The sequence below is a fragment of the Lathamus discolor genome, chromosome 5, assembly GCF_037157495.1.
Source record: "Lathamus discolor isolate bLatDis1 chromosome 5, bLatDis1.hap1, whole genome shotgun sequence".
NCBI classification, from domain to species: Eukaryota; Metazoa; Chordata; class Aves; order Psittaciformes; family Psittacidae; genus Lathamus; species Lathamus discolor.
The window spans coordinates 73,332,019-73,354,729 of NC_088888.1; the positions used below are offsets into that span (position 1 = coordinate 73,332,019).

The 22,711-nt window shown below is 45.9% G+C and overlaps 1 protein-coding gene across 4 annotated transcripts in view; it reads left to right on the top strand.

Moving 5' to 3' along the window:
- The first annotated feature begins 216 nt into the window (after positions 1 to 216).
- BACH2 (BTB domain and CNC homolog 2) overlaps positions 217 to 22,711 on the top strand; it is a 188,567-nt gene continuing 166,072 nt past the window's right edge. For 2 of the 4 annotated variants that reach the window (XM_065681224.1, XM_065681225.1), the window contains exon 1: positions 217 to 827. The gene's annotated coding sequence lies outside the window, so the exon portion shown is untranslated. The remainder of the gene's footprint in view (positions 828 to 22,711) is intronic. The other 2 variants (XM_065681226.1, XM_065681227.1) reach the window with 2 other exon arrangements.

Consider the following 22,711-nt stretch of genomic DNA (forward strand, 5'->3'; position numbering starts at 1 on the left):
GCATGCGCCTCCGGGCCGTTCCACCGCCTCCCCCCCTCCAGCCTCGGCCAGAGGGGCGGGGCGGGGGGCAGCGCGAGCGGCGCCGCTATTGGCGGAGCGGCCGTACGCCGCTCTCTGTGCGTAGCGTCCGGGTCCGCCGAGGGAGCGGGTGCTGCGCCGTTGGCGTAGCGCTGTTGTGAATGGAGCGGGCGGCGGGGCGGGGAGGATGATGTCAGCCTGCGAATGTCAACAATGTAGCGATTGAGGGGCGGCGGCGGGCGGCAGAGCGGGCAGCAGCGCCGGGCAGCAGCAGCAGCGCCGCCTCCCACCGCTCCTCCTCCGCCGGGCTGCCGCCGGCCCCGGTGCCGCTCCGGCAGCGACACAACCGCCGCCGTGCCGCTCCCCCCCTCCCCCGACTCCCTCCCTCCCACCCTCCCTCCCTCTGCTGCGGCTTTCTCTCCTCCTCCGGCCCCCCTGCCAGCCCTCTCCCTCCCTCCCTCCCTTCCCCCTTTATTTTTCTCCGCAAGACTTTGGCTCTGGAAGCAGCTGGTTCAAAGCAATCGCCATGTGATGAGCGTCTGGGTCGGGATTTTTTTTCTCTTTCATTTGGGGGGGGGGGAGGGTGCAGGTTTCTGACCGCAGAGAAATACTAATAAGAATTTCCGAAACAACAGCAGCAGCAACAACAAGAGCAAACCCCCCCCTCCCCAAACCTCCTCAGCCGTAACAGCCTTTTACCCCCACAACCCGGGCCCGCTCCACCCCGCCTCACGATCCCCCCCCCCCCCTTTTCCCCTTCCCAAGGCTGCAGCGAGAGGGGCGACCCCCGAAAGTTGCGCGGAGGCGAGGTGAGTGCGCCTGTTCCGCGGCTCGGCAGCCCCGCCGGGGAAGGGAAGGGGGAAGGCGGAGGGGAAGGGGTGGTGGTGGGGGGGGGTCGAAGTTTTGGGGGAGGCTGGCCGGGAGTGTGGGGAGGCAGCGTGGCTTTCCTCCTCCTCCCCGAGCAGCTGTTAGGCGGGGGCTGCACCCAGCCCCGGGGCAGCCGCGGGCTGTGCCGGAGGAGCGCTCGCTGCTTATTCCTTCAAGTGCGAAACGCACGCGTTGCGTAACGGCGAGCGCACGGCAGGCGCCCCGGCGCGCGTGTGTCCGCGTACGTTCCGCGCCGCCGGGCGGGCCGGGAGCCCCGGGGCAGCCCCTCCGCTAAAGGGCCGTCCCGGCGCCACTGCCGCCTTCCTCCGGCCCCGCCGCCACCTGCAGCGGCTCGGGGCAGGCGGGCACCGCGTCCCGTCGCACCCCCGGGCGTGCACCGTGGTGTGTGTGTGCGTGTGCCCCCCACCCGCTGTGTCCCCCCCCAGCCCGGATTTTATGGGTTCGGAGCGAGATGCGAACTCCCATAACAGTTTCTTGGATCGTTAAAACGTAGCGTGTAGGCAAGGCAGCGCGCCGCGAAGGCGCTGGCTGTCATGAAAGACGCTAAGTGTGAAATCGTGCCTCTCCTTTTGTGGAGCGGGCTATTTTTGTAATGCGGCGGGGTGTCTTGCTTAAAACGCTTCGGTTACCGTGAGATCGTTGCGCCCTGCTCGCTGGAGCCCCGGCAGCTCCGGAGTAAACCCCGGGTTTCATTATTAACAAACGCAAGGCAGAGATGTCCTCTTACTAGAAATACTCTTTAGGCTGTTGGAGAAAGATGGGCAAATTACTGTGTTGCTGTTTGCTCTAGTTGAAGCCGTGTCTGTGTTTTCGCGACGAAAGCCCATTTTTAAAGACTTTGGAACTGTAGCTAAACTTGTGCATATTTTAATTTGGTATTCTGGGGCTCGAGCTAGAGACAAGTCGATGTTTTTCAGCCAGGGAGTTGTCCGAGATTGTGCTGTAGATGGTGGAATGCTCTGCAGTTTGAAGAGGGTGGTGGTGCTTAGGTAAATTGACTTCTTCAGGTATGTAAATACTGAAATTTGAGATAATTGTGTTTGATGAGATGAATGGAATAAAGCGATAAGGTTGTGTGTTAAGCTGTTGTCTATGTGGCTGTTGTAGCAACAGCCTCGCACCAGCCTTACACCGGCGTTCTAGGTGCCTTTACATCTGACAGATAGAAATAAGATTCCACTTCAGATGTGGGCGCGTTCTTTTAAAAGCCTGTGTTGCCTTTTGTATCTGCCCGCCCGCCCCCCCGTCACCGGGATCTGGGCGCTTGTGCAGCAAAATGGATCGGCGTTGTACTTCCCCTGCAGTGTGTCGAACCTGTGCTTTCAGCATCGTTTCTCACATTTGACCCTCCAGCTTCAAAGGCTGTTCTGAAGGTCTCAGCAAGGAATGGAGGGAAGCCGTGACTAATTGGAAAAGTAGAGGATTGGAGAAGCAGGAGCATGGGTCTAGTTTTCCTGCTAGTTTGCTCCCTGAACACTGGATGAGCCGTTCGAACAGATGTGTGCCAGTGCACTGTGCTGTCAAGCACAAGGCAAGAAAGGTCCCTAATGATTTTAGAGATTGTCAGGATATTTAAGAGATCTTTTACAGAAATGCCGTGCAGAAGCAGAGTGTGCATAGCTGGGCAACTCTTCTATGTAATTTGCAGGTTAAACAACTAAAATTTCTGAAAACTTCTACAATTGCAAAGATTGGATGGGAAAGCTGCACAGGGCAGATACACAATTGATGCACGTGCTGATGGATCCCAACTGGTTAATCATCAGCAATTGTTTATGCCCAGGTATCCTATGCAGGGAAACAGTGCTAGGACAGGTATTTCTAGTCCTTTTCTGACCCTGAGGTGCATCTGGAGTATCTCTTGGTATTGATGTCGTGCATGCTGGCAGGATGCGCTGGTGATGTAGGTGGGACCTCTTCCTCGCCTTCCTTCTTTGCTTTCTATCGTTCATTTTGCAGCAAGAAAACATCAGCTGTTTACTCTTCTGCGCTGAATGTGAAGGAAAGTTAAGAGATGGCATTTGAATTGCCAGCTGAGAACAACCATCCAAATCCCAATGAACAGGCAGTGTTATAGGTGTGATGCTTCTGATACGAGGAGACTCTGGTAAATCTTTGACATTGTAGAAGCCCTCAGAGGCTCGTTGAAATGAATGAGTTTAATAAAATTGCCGTACTGTACGTAGTGTATCTCCTTCTGCATGTGCATAATTAACAACAAAGAGAGCTGAGAATAAAACTCTCCTTACATGATGTGTAGCGTGGAATATGTAACAGAAGTTGCTTGCCCTTCCTTATTTTAAGTTTCATTGCTTGATTTTCTGTTCTGATGTGCAATAGCAATTTTTTCTTAATAGGCTGCGGCATGATTGCTGATTAGTCATTTTCCTCAATTTTTTTCTCTAAAAATACCACCAGCCATTAAAAAAAAAAAATCAATTGCATTTTTTTTTCATTAAATCCAAAAATAATAATAAAAAAGATGTCTTCTTATTGTGTGCCTGTGACATTCTTTTTGGGTAGGAATTCACATGTGCACAGATAAAGAGGAGACCTCTTAGAACGTAGCTAAAAGACATTAATGGCACTAAGCAGAAAAATGAGATGTGTAACATTAATATATGCGAAGTAATCGTTTCAGTAGTAATGACATTTTTATGTAATAAACTTGGTGTAAATTGAATAGCATTTTCTGTGTGATGTGAACAGTCTTTTGTGATTTTAATTTAGGTGGTATGAACATGGTTTATATATTCAAATCAAAATGTGCATGCCTTTTTAATCAAAGGAATGTCATCTGAATGGCTTCGTAGTTTACAAGTTGCATGAACATACCTGTAGTGTTTAGCAGATCCTGACTTACATTTGCAGGCATGCACACTTCTGTCTTTCACCTCTGGGTCTGAATTTTCAGCTCGGCTCATTTTGGGTATAATGGTCTTATATTAGTTGTTTCTGAGTTAAACTCTTAGGGGAAATGTACCAATCATTCCATTAATGTGTGGAAGAAAATCAGGATTTAAATTTACAGTTTTCATAAAATCAGAGTTAGTCTTGCTGCTTCCAGTGTTTCTCCTGACTACGGGCATTTGAGGAGAATGTGGAAGAGAGTCTTTCTGGTATTTCAGTTCTTTACTGATATTTGAGTAGTGGCTTAAATGATTTTGCTGTAGTAGCTGAGTGGGCAGTAGTTTTCTACCCCCAGTAACTCCCTGAGGTCTTCCAGAATAGTGCTCAAACTGCTTATTCAGCTTTTTGCAATAAATGGTCATCCTTCCTTTAAGTTCAGTCAAAAGATACTAACCTTGGCAGCTGCCTGAATATTACGCATCCATTTTGGCGCTTGTATCAAGAAGATGTAAAATGCATGAATATAGCCAGCTGAGTTGCAATGTGTTCATTTTGCTTTTTTAGTTAGGCAGGAATGTCTTTGTAGTGGATTGAAAAGAGCACTGGTTACTGTGTTACTCTTTGACTGTGATTACAATTTTAGAGCAGGTGGGTAGTGGAATGTATACAAATCCCTCCCTAGCTGTGATGGACTTGAGGCCCCTGAGTTACTAGAACTAATAGTATTGATTGAAGAGCAGCTGTATGTTCAGAACAGGTAAATAAAAAGGAACTGGGGAATATGTTTGGGAGAACCTTCATGCTGAAAGTTTACGTGTACGGCAGTAACTTTGACCTGTCAAAAATCGGTCTCGGAAACTCTTCTGCTTGATTGTCTTAATCTTTATGCAGAAGGAGCCACAGCAACAAGCTGAAGAACACCAGCTGTGCTGCACTGGCATCTCGGTGGATCGATAGATGTGTCCCTTTTTAGTGTGAAACGGGTTGCTTCCAGAGGCTCCTAATGTTGCGGGGGCTGAACTGCAGCTCCTGGGTGGTTGAGGGGGCTGCCAGGTGTGCAGCCTCTTCATGTATAACCCCTCACCCCTTCCTGATCTACTCTGCCTTTGCTCCCCCTTGGCTGTTTACAACCTAATCATGCAGACCTGCCCTCAGAGCACACTGGGACACTTTAGATTGAATGTCTCAAAGAGGAGAAGCAGGAGGAGGTGGTGGTCAAGAGGCACTGGGACCTGAGGTACGCCGTTTTCTTCTTTTTAATATGAAACGTGACCTGAAAGGGTTGGATCCTCCCAGATTTATTCCGGAGACCTATAATTTGCATACAACTTTCTCTGCTTTTGTGTCAACTGAACAGATGCTTGAAAAGCTGTTAGGAATTAAAACCCTGGGAATTTCCAGTTTACCCCTAGTAGGAGTTTAAATGGAAGCTGGGAGCTTATTTCTTTTTTTTGTTTGTTTTTTTGTTCCTGAGCTTTGAAAACACTCATCTGGGCTGTGATGGGTAAATGGGTTTTGGTGCATAGGTTCAAAAGGAGTCTCCCCACCAAGAAAAACAGGAACTGTTTATTGCTTGTCTCCGTGCAGGACTTCTGGGCTGTCGAACAGCAATTTTGTTTTTTGAGAAGGGGAAAAGCAGTTACGTCTATTCAAATAAACAAAATGACCCCTGAGACTTAATCATCGGTACTATTATAGCTGACATCCACTGAGGTTTTCTCTTTTCATTATTAGCGATCGCTTTAAAACCTAAACCTGAACTGGGAAAACAGGAACTGTAGGTGTGGAGGTGTTGCTTTACCCCAATTTGCATGCAGCATGTTTTTTATTTAGTGGGTAGGTGTGTTCAGTGTATGTGAGAGCAATTGAACATGTCAGCAGTTTCCTACAAGCTGCTCTTGCTGACTCACGTGTCTGGTGCAGCTTGGAGCTACCCTTGCAATAAACTATCCACAATAGGAGGCGCAGGCAGAGAGACCATCAGTGCCGAGCTGTTGTTCAAAGGTTATTTTCAGTTCTTTGGTCACTGCTTTGCTGTGGTTTCCTTCCCCAGTAATATCAAAATACACTGTCATTTTGCCAGGCTGCTGTTCTGCTAGGCGAAGAGTGCGAAGTAGAAATTCATTGCACCACTGCAGAGGTTGCGCTTGAAGTGCATCTAGATGCTGTGAGTATTCAGCAGGAACAAACCTCTGGGGTTTAGTTTGTTCCTTGCTTTATTTTTTTGTGAATGGGATGTTACAAAAAAAAAAAAAAAAAAAAAAAGAATTCCCCTGAGCACTGTTCCCAATTTGGGTATGCCATGTCCAGTGTATGAATTGTATCTTCCCTTGACGATTGCTAGCTGTACAGTCTTCTACCCTCCGCCCCTTTTTATGGCAGAAATCTTTAAAGCCAGCAAGGCATTCCGATTAACAACCTAGTTTTAGCTATCTTTAATTCTCAGAATTTTGCAGTTTCTTTGGTCTGTTTTTTATCTCCTGTGTGGCAATATTGCTGGCCATTAGCATGAAAGGATGTCTTCATTTGCATGAAGATGAAAACTTGCACTGTTGTACAACTGCTGCTTTATTTACAGATTCTGTTCTGATTACTCATAAGGATCCTACAACAATAGATTCTGCTGACTGATGATTTTTAACTGATCTTCTTGTGGTTTGTTTGTTTTCTTCCCTCCTTTGTTTTTACTTTCTTAGTTGATCACAAAAGACTTTGCAAAAGCGGTGTGAATTATCCATCTGCAGTTCTGGATTTACTGTCACAGCTTTTAGATTCGAAGTCGCCTTTTGCGTATTTTTCTTTTTGTGAAATGGAGCGAAAAATAAGCAGTCTCTAAAAGCGTGATAAACAAAATCAGCTGGTATAAACCCGGCTTTAATAGCAGTAAGGTGAGTTCTTGTCGCTTGTTTTGGTTTTAGTCAACTACTTCTACCAGTAATGAATAGAAAACCACATTGAGATCTTTGCAACTCATGAAGAAAATGGGTGTTCTTGGTTTCCGCCAATACAAATGACTCATCAGTATCAGTGGGGTTTCTACTTCTAATGATAAAACTGTGGAAGACCTTTAAAACATGTGGGTTTGGCCCCTACTCTTAGTGAAAGGTTGGAAAATATTACTTCGAGCTTTTTATTTAAAAAAAAGTAAAAAAAAAAGCACACAGCAAAATTTATGGAAGCTTTAGTGATTTGCTTTGCAACAGTGAAAGGACTCATACCCTCCAAAAACCCCTAATTGTACCACTGCTGGCGGTGCTAAAATCTTCCCCTCTGCTGTCTCCTCAGTGTTTGGTGTTTCACGGCAGTGAGTACTGCTGATGTTCAGTTTCAGTGTGTAAGATGAGCATCTGGAAAGTATACTCTATTTATGTCAAGTGGGGGAAGACTTGGCACACTACCTCATCTTGCTGAGCTGCTGTTCTTCCACTTTGCTAAAGAGAGGACAGTAAGATTGCCGAGTGACCTGTATTGCTGTCTGAGTTGGGGTCACAGGATACATAAAGGAAAGTAAACAGAAAATAGGAGTTGGAGAATAAATGACAACTGCAGGATGTGTCTGTCAGTACCTAGGAGGAAATGCACATCTTCCAGTACTGAAAGTGATACTGACAAAAAGACAAATCAGAAAGTGATCTATTAAACTCTTCTCTTTCTCTCTCTCTTTTTTTTTTTTTTTTTTTTTTTTAAGTAATAGATTTCAAATATGCTGTCATCCTTTTAGCTGTTTACCTATGCAGCTGAATGTAAAGACTGTGTTCATTGCCCTGTGGTCAGGGCAGTGAAGCAACCCCTATCTCATACTATGCCTTTTTTAAACTGTACACTGTAGAACATGATGTTAGTTTGTTTTCATATAAGCAGGGCATGCCCTTCTATACCAAATAGGAGTATATAAAATTCTAATTCTTTTGTGTGAGGTATTCCACTTTTAATAGTAGTCCAATCAGTGTCTCCTGATCTGCTTCATTAATATATAGTGTTGCTGCCTGCTTTCAAGTTGCCTGTGTTAAAAGATTTAAAGACTATAAATGAGGCAGAGCTAGGCTTTTCTTCCCTGTTAAGACTGAAAATTCCAACATTTATGAAACCTCTGTGTTTACTTTCTTTGTTGTTGCAATATTTATACTGGTAAGCTATTCCTTATGAGGATGTGATCGTTCTTTGCTTATTATTCTATTTTAAAAGCAGAGTGTGCTTTTTACGAAATTACTCTGGGGCAGATTGTCAGTAAATCTAGAGAGATCCCAGCTCCCTCTGTGTCAGCGGGCATCTTTTACCACTAAACATTTAAATATATTTATGTAGTTAATTTGGACTGTGCTGAAATACTGTGGATGTGGTGTTAGTTTCTTGTATAACCAGACCATGATGGAGAATCTTTGTCTTGTAGTTTCTTACTGGGAGAGGCGGACTAAAAATAGAGGCGTAGAAGCCTGTGGAGATATAACTTTGAAATATGTGAAAATCCAGTTGTTTGTTACATGGCAACAATAAGAGAGATTTTACTATTTTCAGATCTGTGTAGCAGTAAAAGGCCAATTTCCAACTTAAGGGATTCATTTATGGACAGTTCTTACTGAAGCTCACAAATAATAATCGGCATGGACTGCAAAATAGGGTGTCAGTGGTTATTCAGAGTTCAAGAGGACACAGGTTCAGTGCTCTGAGTTCAGCTTGTCTTCAGAAGATAATTGCCATTAGAAGTGTTCTGAGGTTGGGTCATGACGAATGAATAATGCATCTAAATCTCATCCATGTTGTGAACTCTGCTGACTTGGAAATGGGACTTGTTGTCCGAAGTCACCAAGGGCTGGACTTGTGAAGAACAACAGACACTGTTGCTACTGAATTTTGAGCTTGTGATTCATTCAGCTCTGTATCATCTCCTCTCCTTGCCTTGTACTTCCCATGGCACCTGTGTCATCTCACAGTGGGCCGGTCCTGAGAGCTAAATTGGCAGCAGGTTGTTCATTGTATGCACAGGGTTAGTTTTCTGCTGGTTGAGTTTACTGCAGGGTCTGGCAAGAACCTGGGTAACGAATCAAATTAAACCAAAATTTGTTTAAAGACCTAGAGCTGGCCATGGGACACCTAGCCTTAAGGGGCAAATGACCATCACCGCATCTTTCCCCATCCCCTGAAGGTCACTCTCGTTTTGCTTTTGCAGTGTGGTGGTACTACTTAAAACCAAATCAACCTGTGCCCAGCCTAACCTGCAGCTTGATCATAAGAGATTGCTGCCAGGGAATGAGAGGTTCGAGCCCTTTAATTTTGGCTTGGGTTTGCAACAGACAATTGAAAGAAACGTTAGAGGAAAACAGAACTCAATCAAGCAAGTCTTCTACATTAGCAAAATGCAAAAGTGCTCTCTTTTGCAAACATTCAAATAACAACCATTCTGGTTGTTCCTGGCCTGATGTGACCTGGTGTGTCACCTGTCTCCCAGCTGTGATGAGCTCTTGCGTATTTAGAGTTTTAAACCTAAGTTATAGCTGAGATGACCTGATTGTGGAGAGTTTTTTTGAGCCAGGCGGCTGTGATCCTAGACTCTCAGGTTTTCCTTCCCATCTTTTATCACTCTGGGGATGATGGCAAGCATGTGTGCTTAGAGCTGTTGAGTAATGGGTTCAGTGCGTTTCAGAGCAGCTTGCCTTTGCTTAGGTGAAGGATGGAGTCTAACCTGTTGTAACTAGAGGGGCTGGTGCCGGGTGAACACAGGAGGTCCTGCTTGGCTGTGCGCTTGTTAGACTTTGCTGAGCTGATTCGGCTGTCCAACCTAGCACACGTCAGTCTACCGTTTTCTTAGCCCGGGCTAATTTTCTAGACAATTGGAAGAGTAAGACCAGGGGTCTGAAGAGTAGCAGGGCTAAGGCAGGGTAGATATGGGAGCACTGGGGACACAGGGCCTTTGCAAAGGGGCAAACACACATCACTTTGAGCAGTCATGCGTAGCTTCACCCTTTGTGGCTGCTGGAGGCAGTTGGCTGTTGTTTGGAAGGAGGGATAGCGCTGCCACCGTTATCCTGTGTTCCTGAGTAGCATGGCTGGTGATCTTATGCAAAGCTGAGTGCTGGCCATGTATATTGGGCAAACTTTTGGCTAGAATTTGACTAGCAGAAATCAGAGTGTCTGCAGGTTTTTCATTAGGTCCTGCTCTCAAGCTGAGAAACCTAAATTCTGCTTCACATCAACTTCAGGTATCTGCTGTGCCTGAGGTACTTCTGTGCGTTGAACCCGTAACCTGCCAAATGCTTCTGACTCTACTCAGCTATTTAACTGCATTTCCAATCCCCTCATTTATTCCTGTAGCTGTTATTAAATGTGTACTGAGGGGAGCTGTGGTGCAGAATTCTTTTTACAGAAATCCAGATTAATTGATGGTGTGAAGTAATGGTGAGGCATGTCAGTGAGCTAAGCCCAGTGTAAAACTCATGGTAAATTGTAAAAGCGTTGCGTAGTTTGTTGTAGCTGGAAGTTCACGGGCAGTGCAAATGTAAGCACTCTGCGACGAAATTTTATGTTGGTCTTTTTCCCCTTCTTGTTCCTCTTCGTTTGCCTTATTATTAGACTGAAAGTAGAGCCAGTGATTCATTCAGTGATCTGTTTCTTGGACAGTTAGTCATCTGCCAATTTGTGTTAACTTTCCACTTTGTTCAGAAAGTGAGTAATGCTTAATGCAGTAATGACCAAATTCCAAGCTTAAAAAGCTGTGAGCATCATTCAAGTAATCTCCAAACTTTCTCTCCAAAATTTTTACCATTCCGTAAGATCAAAGCAAGTAAGGTCTGGCATGCATCATGGTACAGCTACAGTCCAGCTGCTTTGTCTAGCCCCAGTTATTAAAGCAGAACACAAGGCTGCAAATGTAATGTGCAAGTTGTTATACACCAACCTGTGTATTAGTCAGTGTAATGCTTGTTTTTCTTTGCAACTCCTACTTTCGGCAGATAAATATTGCCTCCTTATTTCCTTCCCTCCCTTCCTCCCTAGGCTGCCATGACTTTGTTAATTTATATTGTTCCGTACCTCTACAAATTGTGATGCTATCAAGACTAATGTAGTGAAAATAGCTTGCAAGGAAAGCTGGAATTGGCATTAGTGGCCTGCTGCAAATATTTCTGGTGCTTTCCACAATTTTTTTTGTTGGACAAAAATAAATGATTGTGCTGTTGAAGTTTTATCTGTAAAGAGCTTGAAGCTATAAAGCCTTCCTATAGCAATCGGGTAGATATTTTGATCTCAAAGTGATGCCAGTCGTTTCTGAAGGTGAACACAGTACTTGTTTGAATCGCTTGAGAATTTAAGTACTTTTTTCTTTCTTATGGAAACTGGAGTAGCATAGAGAGTGAGGAGGTCAGTTATGTCACAGGGAACTTTACAGGACCAAAGTCTTTGCAGTCTGCTCTAACATAACATGAAAGGGCTGACTGCCGTGCTCAGCAGCAAAGGAATTCAAAGTGCAGGAAAGACTTGAGTGCTGTGGGGAGGGTGTGTGTGCACAGGGGTAGGGTGAGGTGGTAAACATGGGTACCAAAAGGGGTTTCTGCTTGGTTTGATGCTTTCCTTCTTCCACAGGCACCCGTCGTCTTCTCCTACAACTTCAGTTTGTCCCTTGCAGTGAAGTCGTTGTCCCTGTGTGCGATTATCCTGTGGTGTAGATGGTTTTAGAGTGTCCTCAGTGCCACAGTTCTATAAACAAGCAATACAAAAGCCAGTGGATGGGAAAGAATAGCCTTTGGCTGTACAGTCTGCAGGCAGCCCATGGTCACCTCCTGCTGCCCTGTAACGGGGTCATAGCAGAAGTCTGTTGTGCTCTGCTGTTGTCAGAATAGAAAATACGATTTGGTCTTGAGGAAAATGTAGGGGAAGATCCATTTCCCCATTCCTAGGATCTAATTCCAGTCTGTGTCCTGGTAGCCACATTCTAGTGTCAAGAATTACGTCTTCTGAAAGGTTTTTCCTTGCAGTCTGACTTTGCAGACCAGCAAGTTTGAATAGTTTGGTTAAGCTTTGGACAAACAGCCATACTGGGGATGCTTATTTGAACACCAGCCTTTGAGACTTGCTCATTGTGATTACCTGCACATTTCCCAGCATCAGCAGTGTTAATTAATGCACTTGCCTCTTTAGACTGATTTCAGCTGTTTCAAAAATTACATGTTTCTGATTTGGCCTCAGTTGCAGCTGCTGAGCTTTACTTCTCAGCAGTAATGCTGGGCTGGAATTTCAAAATTTCTTGGGTATATCTGCTTCTCAGTTGGCTCAAGTGTGAGCCGAGCTTTCACCTGCTTTTGGTTGAAAGGTGTCCAGGAGCCAGCTCGTACACGTGCTGCTCCTGGGTGTGATTTCGAGCAAAAAAAATGAACCATGTGGGATCATGTATGGAGGGGCCCCAAAGCTATACCTGAATAGCCTCAGAAACTCTCACTGTAAGATTAGCATATTATGATGTTACTCCTTTGGTTTCCAAAATCCAAACCTCTACCTCCCTACGATATCTTGAGCCAGTGGAGGCTGTTCCGCTGCCCGCTACAGCTCCATGTCGTTGGTGGTGCCAGGTGGCTGTGCCCCTGGGTCTTCTGTGCTCAATGGAGAGGGAGCTGCTAATGGGTGCTGGTTGGCAAAGCCATAGGCTGCCAAACCCCACTCCACTCTCCCCAACCCTGTAGGATGTCTGACCTTCAGTGAGAGTGACAGACCTTGTGTGCTGAGCTGGTGCTGGAGATGGGTACCTACCATTCACAGGGACATGCAGTGTTCAGGGCATAACCTCACTGCTGGGTTAGCACTTCAGATTTCAGATCACCTGAATGGGGCAGAGGAGGCTGCAGGATTTATGGCTGTACTTGGTCTAACATCTGGCACAGCCACTTTGTTTGTCTGGTTAAGAGACTGTGGAGTGACGGAGAGATGACCAGGTACCCGAGACCTTGTTGAAATTCAGATGAGGGTGGTGTTGACTGTTGCAAAGCTGAAATTGCAGTCAGGGTGTTTATATCTGAGGATTTTTTCTTTTCTTACCCTCTATCCCTCCAGCTTCCATTTGTTTCCTGGCTGTAAAGTTTAGGACATTCCCATGAAGTGGGATGCCAGTGTCATCCTCCTGTGCAGAGAAGTGCCCGAGGATGTGCAGCCGGGTGAGGGTTCTCCAGGGTATTTATAGGGAGGTATCTCCTGATGTGGCTTGCACTGCAGGTGTGCTGCTCAGTCAGTTACAGAAACCACCAGTTGAAATGATCACGGGGGTGAAACAGTTTACGTATAGCTTTTCAGTGTTTGTTTTTAACTCCTTCCCCACCCATGGCCACCTCCCCCGGCTCACTGCTGAGGCTGAAATGGCTCAAGGAGGGAGAAATCATAGCTGCAGAATATGCAAAGTGCCCCAAGAGTTTCCAGATGACCTTAGGAAAGCAAGTTGCTTTCTTAACAGCAGGGACCCCACACCTCTTCCTTCCCCGAGCCCCGCTTGTTCCCTCCTGCTGCTTTGTCATTTGGGGTTTACGGGGATAAAACTTCTTTTTCTGTGGAGCTGGGTTGGTTTTGAGGGGATTGCATTTATTTTTATGTATTTTAAGGCTTACGACAGATGAAAAGATACCGATAGCAAAGTATTTGAAGCAGGTGGAGGCGGAGTGCCCTTCTGGTGCCTGCAGGGAGAGTCATCAAGCCAGGTCCTGGTACCTGGGCACCAGCTCCCAGTGTCCTCAGCAGCATGGTCCCCACAGCCAGGCGCCTTCTCTTGGACACTTGGTATGTGCCCTTTTTGCCCTAATTTTAGCTTAGCACAGAGAACTGATCTCAACCATCTGACCATTAGAGGAAATTTAAGACACTTCTTTCTCCTTTTTATTTATTTTCCTAACCCGTGCTCAATCAGTTATGGAAAATTCTGGTCAAAAGGGTGAAATTTCTTTGCTGGTTGTTTAATCTCAAAACCACAGCTCCTGATACCCAGGACACACTAGTGATAACATGCTGCTTACAGCCTTTTTCCAACACTGAGTAGGTGTGGGTAGGTGTGTGTGTGGGGGGAGAAGGGAAACAGCACAAATGGGATGGAGGGGTCCTTCTTGCCCCTTGCACTACTTTTCTGTGGGTTGTTGTTTTTCCTTTAAATTAGAGAAAGAGAAGGGGAAGCCTGTATGCCTGCCGAGTAGGTTAATCATTGCAGAAAGACTTGGTGCTGGTGCTCCATGTATACACTTTCACACATGTGCCGATGGCTTGTGTGCGTACTTTGTGGCTGGTGCAGCGTCGCTGGAAAGTATGTGGGAGCATGCCTGCTTCCTCTGAGGCTGCTACAGGTGGTCAGGGGAGGGTGTGGGGCAGAGAAGGAGATGCTCGGGGCGAGGTATGACACCCACTTCCTTTGGCGTGTGTTGTCGTGCACTCCAGCCCGCTGCCTCCCCGACAGCCCGGCAGCTACAGGTCGTGCCTGCAGTGCTGCGTCTCTGCCCTTACTGATTTGCTGCTGTAGGTTTGTGACTAAGGTTGTGGTTTAATATGCCCTTTTTAGGTATGCAAAGAGTTTAAAATTATCTACTGTTGCGTTTCTTTTTTTCCCTTTCTTTTTTTTAGCCTTTTCTACCTTTACAAGTTTCCACAACTTTCAGAAGGCAAAAAGAGTAGCTGTGTTTGAAAAGAAAAAGGTTTCCCTCATTGTTGCTCATCAGCTGCAAGTACGCACTTTTTGCCTTTAAAAAACTATTTTTTGAGATTAAGTAGTTTCATAGCCTTTAAGGTTTAAATATCTAATGCAAACTGTTGGTGAGCCTTGAAACTAAATAAAAGAAGGCTTAGATACCTGGAATTTGCAAGGAGACACTCTCTTTAGACAAGATGCTTTTCTTCTGTAGCCATACCCCAAGAGGATTATAGTTAACATTTGCAAGTACAGATTTGTTTCCTTGTAATTTTGAAATCTTCACTTGAGGGCCCGTAATTTTCCTTAACTGTTCAGGTGCTGCTTAATGCCTCGGATATTTGTTGAATGTATTATTGCGTGCAAGCTCATATTGCCTTAAGTTTCAGATGAAATGCTGTAGCCTAGCAAGCTACACTGCCGTCTTGCTTATGGTGAAGATGAAATTGCACGTGCTGTCTTGGGGAGGAGATGGGAATGGAGGGAGTGGACCTCTAGTTATAAGCACATCTGATTGATGTAATGCCCTTCTTTTGTTAGCAGTTTGTGCAGCTTTAGTGCTTTCTGATTACCCTTTTTTCAGCTTATGTTATTTTCCACTATGGAGCAGGACAGAGTTTACCTACTCCTTACTGAAGAGAAAGGCGTTTTCCCTACCTGGAGTATCTGGCATTGGCTCATGGTTGATAGGAACTCCAAATGCTCTGCTCCAGGGGAGCTTGAGCAAGTTGAGCTGTCAATGTAGCTATTGGATATCAAGCAGAGGTGTAGAGCGGTCTTTCTGATGTTTGTGCCACCTTGTATCTTGTTGTTAATTGAAACGGCAACTAAAGGACCCACAGTAGTTGTGGACTGTGTGTTTGACAATTTGAAAAGTGTTGATAGGCAACCATTATGGAAGCGTTAAAGACCGATACACATTTTGAAAAGGAATAGCTGCAGGGAAATAGAATGCCCTAGGAAGATGTAGGGAGATGTGTGAATCATTAGCAAAGTCATACAGAATTAAACTGATTTAATTTGGGAAAAGGTGCCGAAAGTCTCATAGCACTTTGGCTCAAGTTCATCTCCTGCAGAAAGACTTCCTGGCTGTTGTTTCTTGTGTTTTGTTTGGTTTGGACTTGAGATGGCTGGTCTCTGTAACTGCGCAGCCTGCTTGCCAGGATTCTTGTATAGATCCTGGGCATCACTCCTTGAATGCTACAGGAGCTCTGGGAGCAGCTCATTTAGAAGGTGCCAGCCCTTCTGCAGGGGATTTGCTGCTCAGTGCTTCCTTGGGGCTGCCTTGCTGGTGGTCCTGGGGCTCAGCAGCTCCTGTGGATTTTACCCATCTCAACCCTGGCAGGGTCACAGCCATTCCCTCACCAGCAGAGCCCTTGCACCGCTTGGATGATGCAGTCTGTGGCAATGAGCCCTAAATTGCTTGGGAGGCAAGGACTGATCACCCTGATTTAGGGGCTGTCTGCAAAAAGGAACAAGATGAGGGAGGCTGAGTTGAAATAGTCATAAACGTTGCATGCAGCTGCCAGGCTGGAATCGTTGGATTAGGAAACGAGAGAGAAGGTGATGCAAAGCCAAGAAGCAGCTGAGGGAAAAATCTGAAGTTACACAAAGAGTAAAAAAGAGAAGACAGTCCAAGCCGTCCTCTGTCACTTTGGAAAGGGCAACACTTAATTAAAACTCCTGTGTTGGAGGAGGTGATGTAGGAGTTAAAGCACATACCTGTTCCAAATTGACACTTTCAATGCAGTCTCACTTCAAAATTACCCCAAAAAGAGTTGCTTGCATACAGGAAATCATATTTTTGACTAGAAGATACAGTAAAAAGACAGGGTGGGGCATATGTGCTTTACTGTATGAAAGCAAAAGGAGAGGGTATGCTGCAGAGCATCGTGAGTGAATCCATCTTACTCCTCTCCCTTTTTTAAAATGAATTCAGAAAGTATCGTGCTCTCAAGCTGTAACACCAAGGCTCGAGCAGTTGGTGTGAGAGTTACTGTGTACCATTTAAACTCTGCCATTTTACCATCTATTTGATGAAAATTTGGTTTAACAGTTGCAGGGAGGTTTAAAACATCTGAGTCCCCCAAACAACACAAGCATTTAGTTCAGCACACAGAGCTTGCACGCTGACCAGAGGCACATGGCACATACAATTCTAATCTGTTTAATTTTTTCAGAGGTCCTGCTGGCAGGCATAAATGAAGCAGATCGAGATCTCGCTGTGGTTGCAAGCTGTGGCAGAAAAATTAGCACCACACTTTCCAGTGGAAGCAGAACAAAAATGTAAAGTCTGCCAATTAAATTGGAAACAGCTCTTAATTTCCCCTCTCCTCCTCCTCCCACGAAGGATGAATGGCTTACTCTTCTGGATGGAACTTTGTGTAATGACTCATACTTTTATATGGATTAGTGTGAATATGTAGGTGAGGGAGACACTGGTATCTGAGAAACTATATATAGTGTCTAGGAGAAGTGTCCTGGAACGCAGAATAAATGAACGTGTGATCTATTTCTCTTGATGAATTAATGGAAACATAAATGCAGAGTATCTTCCTCCCCTTACTCCCTCCACTCCCGTTGTAGTCGGCAGATACAGAGGAAGTTTATGATGAACAGACAACGTGCTTGTGTTGATAACTGAGCTAGTCACTAAAATAAGGGTATCTATTTGCTTTGCCCTGTCTGAAATACTTGTGGACAGGCCACCAGGAGTCAGAAGTGTTAGCAATGCAGGCATCAGCAGTGAGCATGCAGAATTTCTGCAGGACCCTTCATGAGGTGGTTATTCAGTATATTTCCAGCAGGGAAAGAAAGGCCCTTCTATGTCTTTGCTCCATGTCCCTTTGATCAGATGTCACTTCTTACGGGCAGCAGTGAGAGTTAAGAGCATCACACACCTTGCTTTTCTGGTGGCACATTAACATGCATTGTTGTGTCGCCATCATACCTGCTGCTGTGGAGCAACAGGTAAGGCAGCCCTATTTGTGCTAGGCTTAGACAAAATCTCTTGGCTCTGCGGTCATCTCTAGCTGGTAACTTAAGCTGAAAGTGAGGGTTCACATGGGGGTTCTGCAGAGGACTCTGGAGTTTTCCATCTCGGGGTTCCTGTTTCACCCTCTCCTCTCTGCAGCCATTTACTATCCATCCACTTCCACCAGAATAGCTATTGATAGATGGACTATGGATGCAATCATTCTTCTGTACTTGGCACTGGTGAGCTGCATCTCAAATACTGTGTTCAGTTCAGGGCCCCTTGCTATGAGAGTGGTACTGAGTTGCCTGGAGCAGGTGCAGAGAAGGGCAACAAAGATGGTGATGGGTCTGGAGAACAAGTCTGATGAGGAGCAGCTGAGGGAACTGGGGTTGATCAGCTTGGAGAAAAGGAGGCTCAGGGGAGCCCTTATCACTCTCTACAACTACCTGAAAGGAGGTTGTCGTGAGGTGAGGTCTGTCTCTTCTCCAAAATAACAGCCGATGGGACCAGAGAAAACAGCCTCAAGTTGCGCCAGGAAAGGTTTAGGCTGGGTATTAGGAAAAATGTCTTCATTGAAAGGATTCAGCGTCAGCCCCAAAGACACTATGCTAGCCCCCCAGCTCTTGGTTAGCATGGTAGCGTTAGTGGGTGTACAGTACCTGCAGCTGTTTAATACAGGGGGCTCCAGAAATGGAGTCCTTTTATGCCAAAAGCTGCCATGGAATATGGGGAGTTGTGATGGCCGAGGCAGGAGAGTGGCCTGAGGTTTGGAGGGTGGGATGGCTGGGAAGGGGGAATGTCTCTGCCTCCATCCTCCAGCCAGCTTAGTGCTCTCTTCCCTCCTTCCCTGTTTGTTCACAGCAGGCCTGCGGAGAAGGACTTGGGGGTGTTGGTCAATGAGAAAAGGAACATGAGGCAGCTTCAGTGTGCACTCGCAGCCCAGAAAGCCAACCGTATCCTGGGCTGTATCAAAAGGAGCGTGACCAGCAGGTCGAAGGAGGTGATCCTGCCCCTGTGCTCTTGTGAGACCTCACCTGGAGTATTGTGTGCAGTTCTGGTGTCCTCATCATAAAAAGGACATGGAACTGCTGGAACAAGTCCAGAGGAGGGCCACGAGGATGATCAGGGGACTGGAGCACCTCCCGTATGAAGACAGGCTGAGGAAGTTGGGGCTGTTCAGCCTGGAGAAGAGAAAGCTGTGTGGGGACCTCATAGCAGCTTTCCAGTACCTGAAGGGGGGCTGTAGGGATGCTGGGGAGGGACTCTTCATCAGGGACTGTAGGGGGTAGGACAAGGGGTGAGGGGTTAAAACTCAAACAGGGGAAGAAGGAAAGAATAAGGAAGAAGTTCTTTACCGAAAGGGTGGTGAGGCACTGGAATGGGTTGCCCAGGGAAGCTGTGAATGCTCCATCCCTGGCAGTGTTCAAGGCCAGGTTGGACAGAGCCTTGGGTGGCATGGTTTAGGATGAGGTATTCCTGCCCATGGCAGGGAGTTTGGAACTAGATGATGTTAAGGTCCTTTCCAACCCTAACTATTCAATGATTCTGTGATTATCAAGCAGTGGGACAAGCTGCCCAGGGAAGCAGTGGAGTCGCCATCGCTGGAGGTATTTAAAAGTCGTGTAGATGTGGCACTTATGGGCATAGTTTAGTGGTGTACTTGGCAGTGCTGGGTTTATGTCTGGACTTGATCTTAAAGGTCTTTTTTAACATGAATGTTTCTGTGATTCTAATAAAACCTCTGTCAATGAAACCTTCTGGTTAGGGGAAGAAAAAATAAAAGCTTTTTAAAAAGATGTTCCAGACTCGGGCATTTTGCTGTGTTGCTGATAAGCAAGGCTACAGAAATTTAAAATGGGAAAAGTAAGGGGTCAGTAAGTTGTGGCAGAGGAGGAATGGACCAAGCAGACAGGGAAAGATGATGTGTTGAGTTGGCGTTGCTGCAGGTCCTCACAGTGGGGTCTGCACCTTTCAGTGTTGTTTTCTCCTCTTGGTCTGCAACAATGCCATTCGCTTCCTGAGGACAGTGGTCTTCTAGGTGTGGAGTCTCCATTAAGGGCAAAAGGAAGAGAAAAAAATGTTTTTATTACCTTAAAATTAGGCCTTACTTAAGGAACTTCCCACTTCGAGCAGTTGTCCAAAAATCTGATGTAGCTGGATCCTCCTTTTTAGATTGTTCACCGTAGCTCACGTTAGCATTCAATTGTAGGGACCTTATTTTTACATCTCAGACCTGCAGATATGTATTGTGCTAGCATAACATTATTGGGTAGCAAGGCTGAAAATTGTGATACCAGTCCTAAACTCCTGGCACCTGCTTTCCCTTGGAAGCGTGTTGCTGGTCTTCTCCGGGACGACCCTGGCTGTGGAGTCTCCTCAGTTCTCTGTAGGAGAGAACTTTGGTTTTCCCTTCAAACAAGATCCCATGCAAGGCTTACTCTCATGGTGCCACAAAACCCTGGGAATGTTTTCTGGAGAAGGGGAAATGCATTCAAAGCACACAACAACAAAAAGAAGCAGCCCTTCTCATGTAAGTCGGGGGAATACCACAGTATCTTCAGAGAAGTAGACTTGGTCGTGTGGAGTATCTCAGACCTCCCACCATCAGATGTCAAGGAGGTCCATTTTAAAACTATTTAAAATGATTACCTGGCATGGAATAGAATTTATACTGAAGTCTTACTGCCTAGAAACTGGAACATGGAGAAATGAAGGATTCATGTGATTTAGTGTAATTTCTTGAAAAGAGATTAAACCTCCAGTGTTTGTCTTGGATTCCCAATGGAAGGCATAGCAGGGAGGGATGAGGGTATTGTGTGATTAATGAGCCCTTCTGCATATGTTTCTCATGCCTCGTGGCATTTAGTAGTCTCCGTGACCTAGCTTTTTATTTCATTTTTTCTCAGTGGTTTCCAGAAATGACAGAATCTGTGCTCAACCAGCAGGTCTCCTCTTGGCTGTGAGGATGTGGGCCAGTGTACTGTCCTTGGACTCCACCAGTCAAGTAGGTTGAGCATTTCTGTCCTATTCCTACCATCACTTCTTTTGTTCTCTGCTTTGGCACAAAACAATCCCTACAACATAAAGCCACCACCCTCACCTTGAAAACAGGATTCAGTGAAGCTGGGGAGCAGCGTTACACTGAACTTGCCAGTGTAACTTAGGACTAGTTGATTTGGGTACCGAAGGAGTCTGTCCGCAGTATTTGCTGTTCAGTAGGAGTCAGGTTTGCAGGCTAGGCATGCCCAGTGCTATGGTGGTCCCAGCTACTATGGCTCTTGTGTCCCAAACTGAAACAGAGGCTATAGAAAGAACAACCTTCATCTGTCTTTCTCTGTCCTCAAAAGGAGAGAAACCCAAGTGGTTCCTGGCACTTACATGAGAAAGGGAGCAAAGGGTGAAAGTGCTGTATGGACCAAGCAGCACAGTCTGTTGCGATCAGAGTTTTTTTCCTTTATGGATCTGTGTGATTTTTATGGAGAGGGAGTGGATTGGCTTAGACATAGGACTGATCATCTAAGACGGTGTGAAGAACATCTGACACTGAAGATAAGCAATTTATCGTTTCTGATGGGATCTTTCTCAACTGGTGGCAGGCCATCAACAGCTCTGCCTGCCCTGGGGTTCCTCCCCGCAGCTGCACACCATGTGCTTGTGAATGTGTGCATGCTCACCGAGGAGTTGGGGGGCAGTGTTTAACTGTAAGCTGAACATCAGTGAATCAGTGTAGGGGAAACGATTTCCCTTGGGCAGAGGAATGCCGTGCTGGAGCGGAGGCTGAGTTTGGCAGGCTCTTTGGTGCTTCAGGCAGCCTCGCCACCACTCTGCAGTGGTCCCAGAAGGGACTCCCAGTTGCTAGGTCCCATTGAAGGAGTCCTAGGTGCTTTACGACTGCTATATAGCTGTCCTTGTTTCCTGTGCTGCTTTGACCGAGGTGTGGAGGAGCCGCACAAGGAACATGGGGACAGAGGGCTGGAGCATGAGCCAATGTCCGTCTAGAGCAAGAGCAGGGAGAAGGAGGACTTACAAAAAATAATGGTGTGCTGTATGTCAGGTGGCAGCTCTCCAGGGACTGGAGCATGAGAAGAGCATGCCTTTGCTCTTCTGGCAGTAGGGCTTACGCTTCCTTTCCTGCCTCTCTCCTTACTTGGAGAGTAGTCAAAAGAGAAGTCATCTGATCAACCTGCCAGAGGCTCTTCTTGCTTCTGCGTGGTTGAAGAAGCAACCGTAAAAGTTTCCCCATTCATTCCTACTCTTCTTTCTTGGCTGTTGGTGCACGAGCAAGTTCAGACTCTATCAGTCTGTTTTCCTCATATGCAGGCAGTTCGTAGTAAATATTTTTTGCCGTGCTCTAACCCCTGAGTACAACACACCTGTTTTCTACAGCCATGTGCCTTTTTAACTAATTGTCTTAAATGGAGGAAGTCAGCAAGTAGATGGAGGGTTTTAATTTCACTGAAGCCATTCAGGAAAAGCAGCTGGATTTCAATTCTGCATGTCTTTATTCTACCCCATGCTTGACTAGTTTGGGAACTGCTGTGGTTAGCACAGGACATAGTGAGCTTGTGTGAGTGGTTGCATGCTTATCGCAGAGCATGCAGAATGAAGCGTGCCTAAATGTCTGGGGCAGAGAAAGTGGCTCAGCTTCATTTATATGGAAGAAGCCTTAGAGGTTTGCATGAGCCTTTTCTGCATCCCAATGAGTAGCCTAAAGGAGTGAGGCCTTCCACGATAGAAGCTATTGGAGACAGTTATTAGCTGGCAGCCTTTGGGGTATAAGCTTGGTTTCAAAGAGCTTCAAAGAGTTTGGTTTTCAGCAAGTGAGGGGAACAGAAGAAACAGAATAGGGTGGGTTTTCCTGTGATTGACCAGTGCTAGTTTTCTTGCACCTTGCCCTTAAGCTTCTGTAGCTCTGCTGCCTGAAGCTAATGGTGGGATGTACCATGAGTGTGATCTGAGAAGGCATTTTCTTGTGTACAGGATAAACTACTATCATACGGTTACTATTAAACATTGCTGGTGTTTCCTCTGAATGATACATTTGGAAGTCTTATAAAAAAGTGTGTAAACAAAAAATACAACTGTGCAGGGAACACTTAGCTTCTACAGAAAGAATTAGAATAACTAAATGCAGGGTATTACATCTGGCAGACCACTAGGCTGTATCCAGTGAAATAGGCAAGGGGCCTGCCATTGATTTACAGGGTCGTAGGTATACCACATTGACCAGTGCAGATTTAGGGCCAAATGGAGAAGAGGAGATAGGGCGGACATTAGCATAAAAGCTGTCATTCTCTGTATGGGACAGCTAAGACCATGCTTGTAAGCTCAGACCC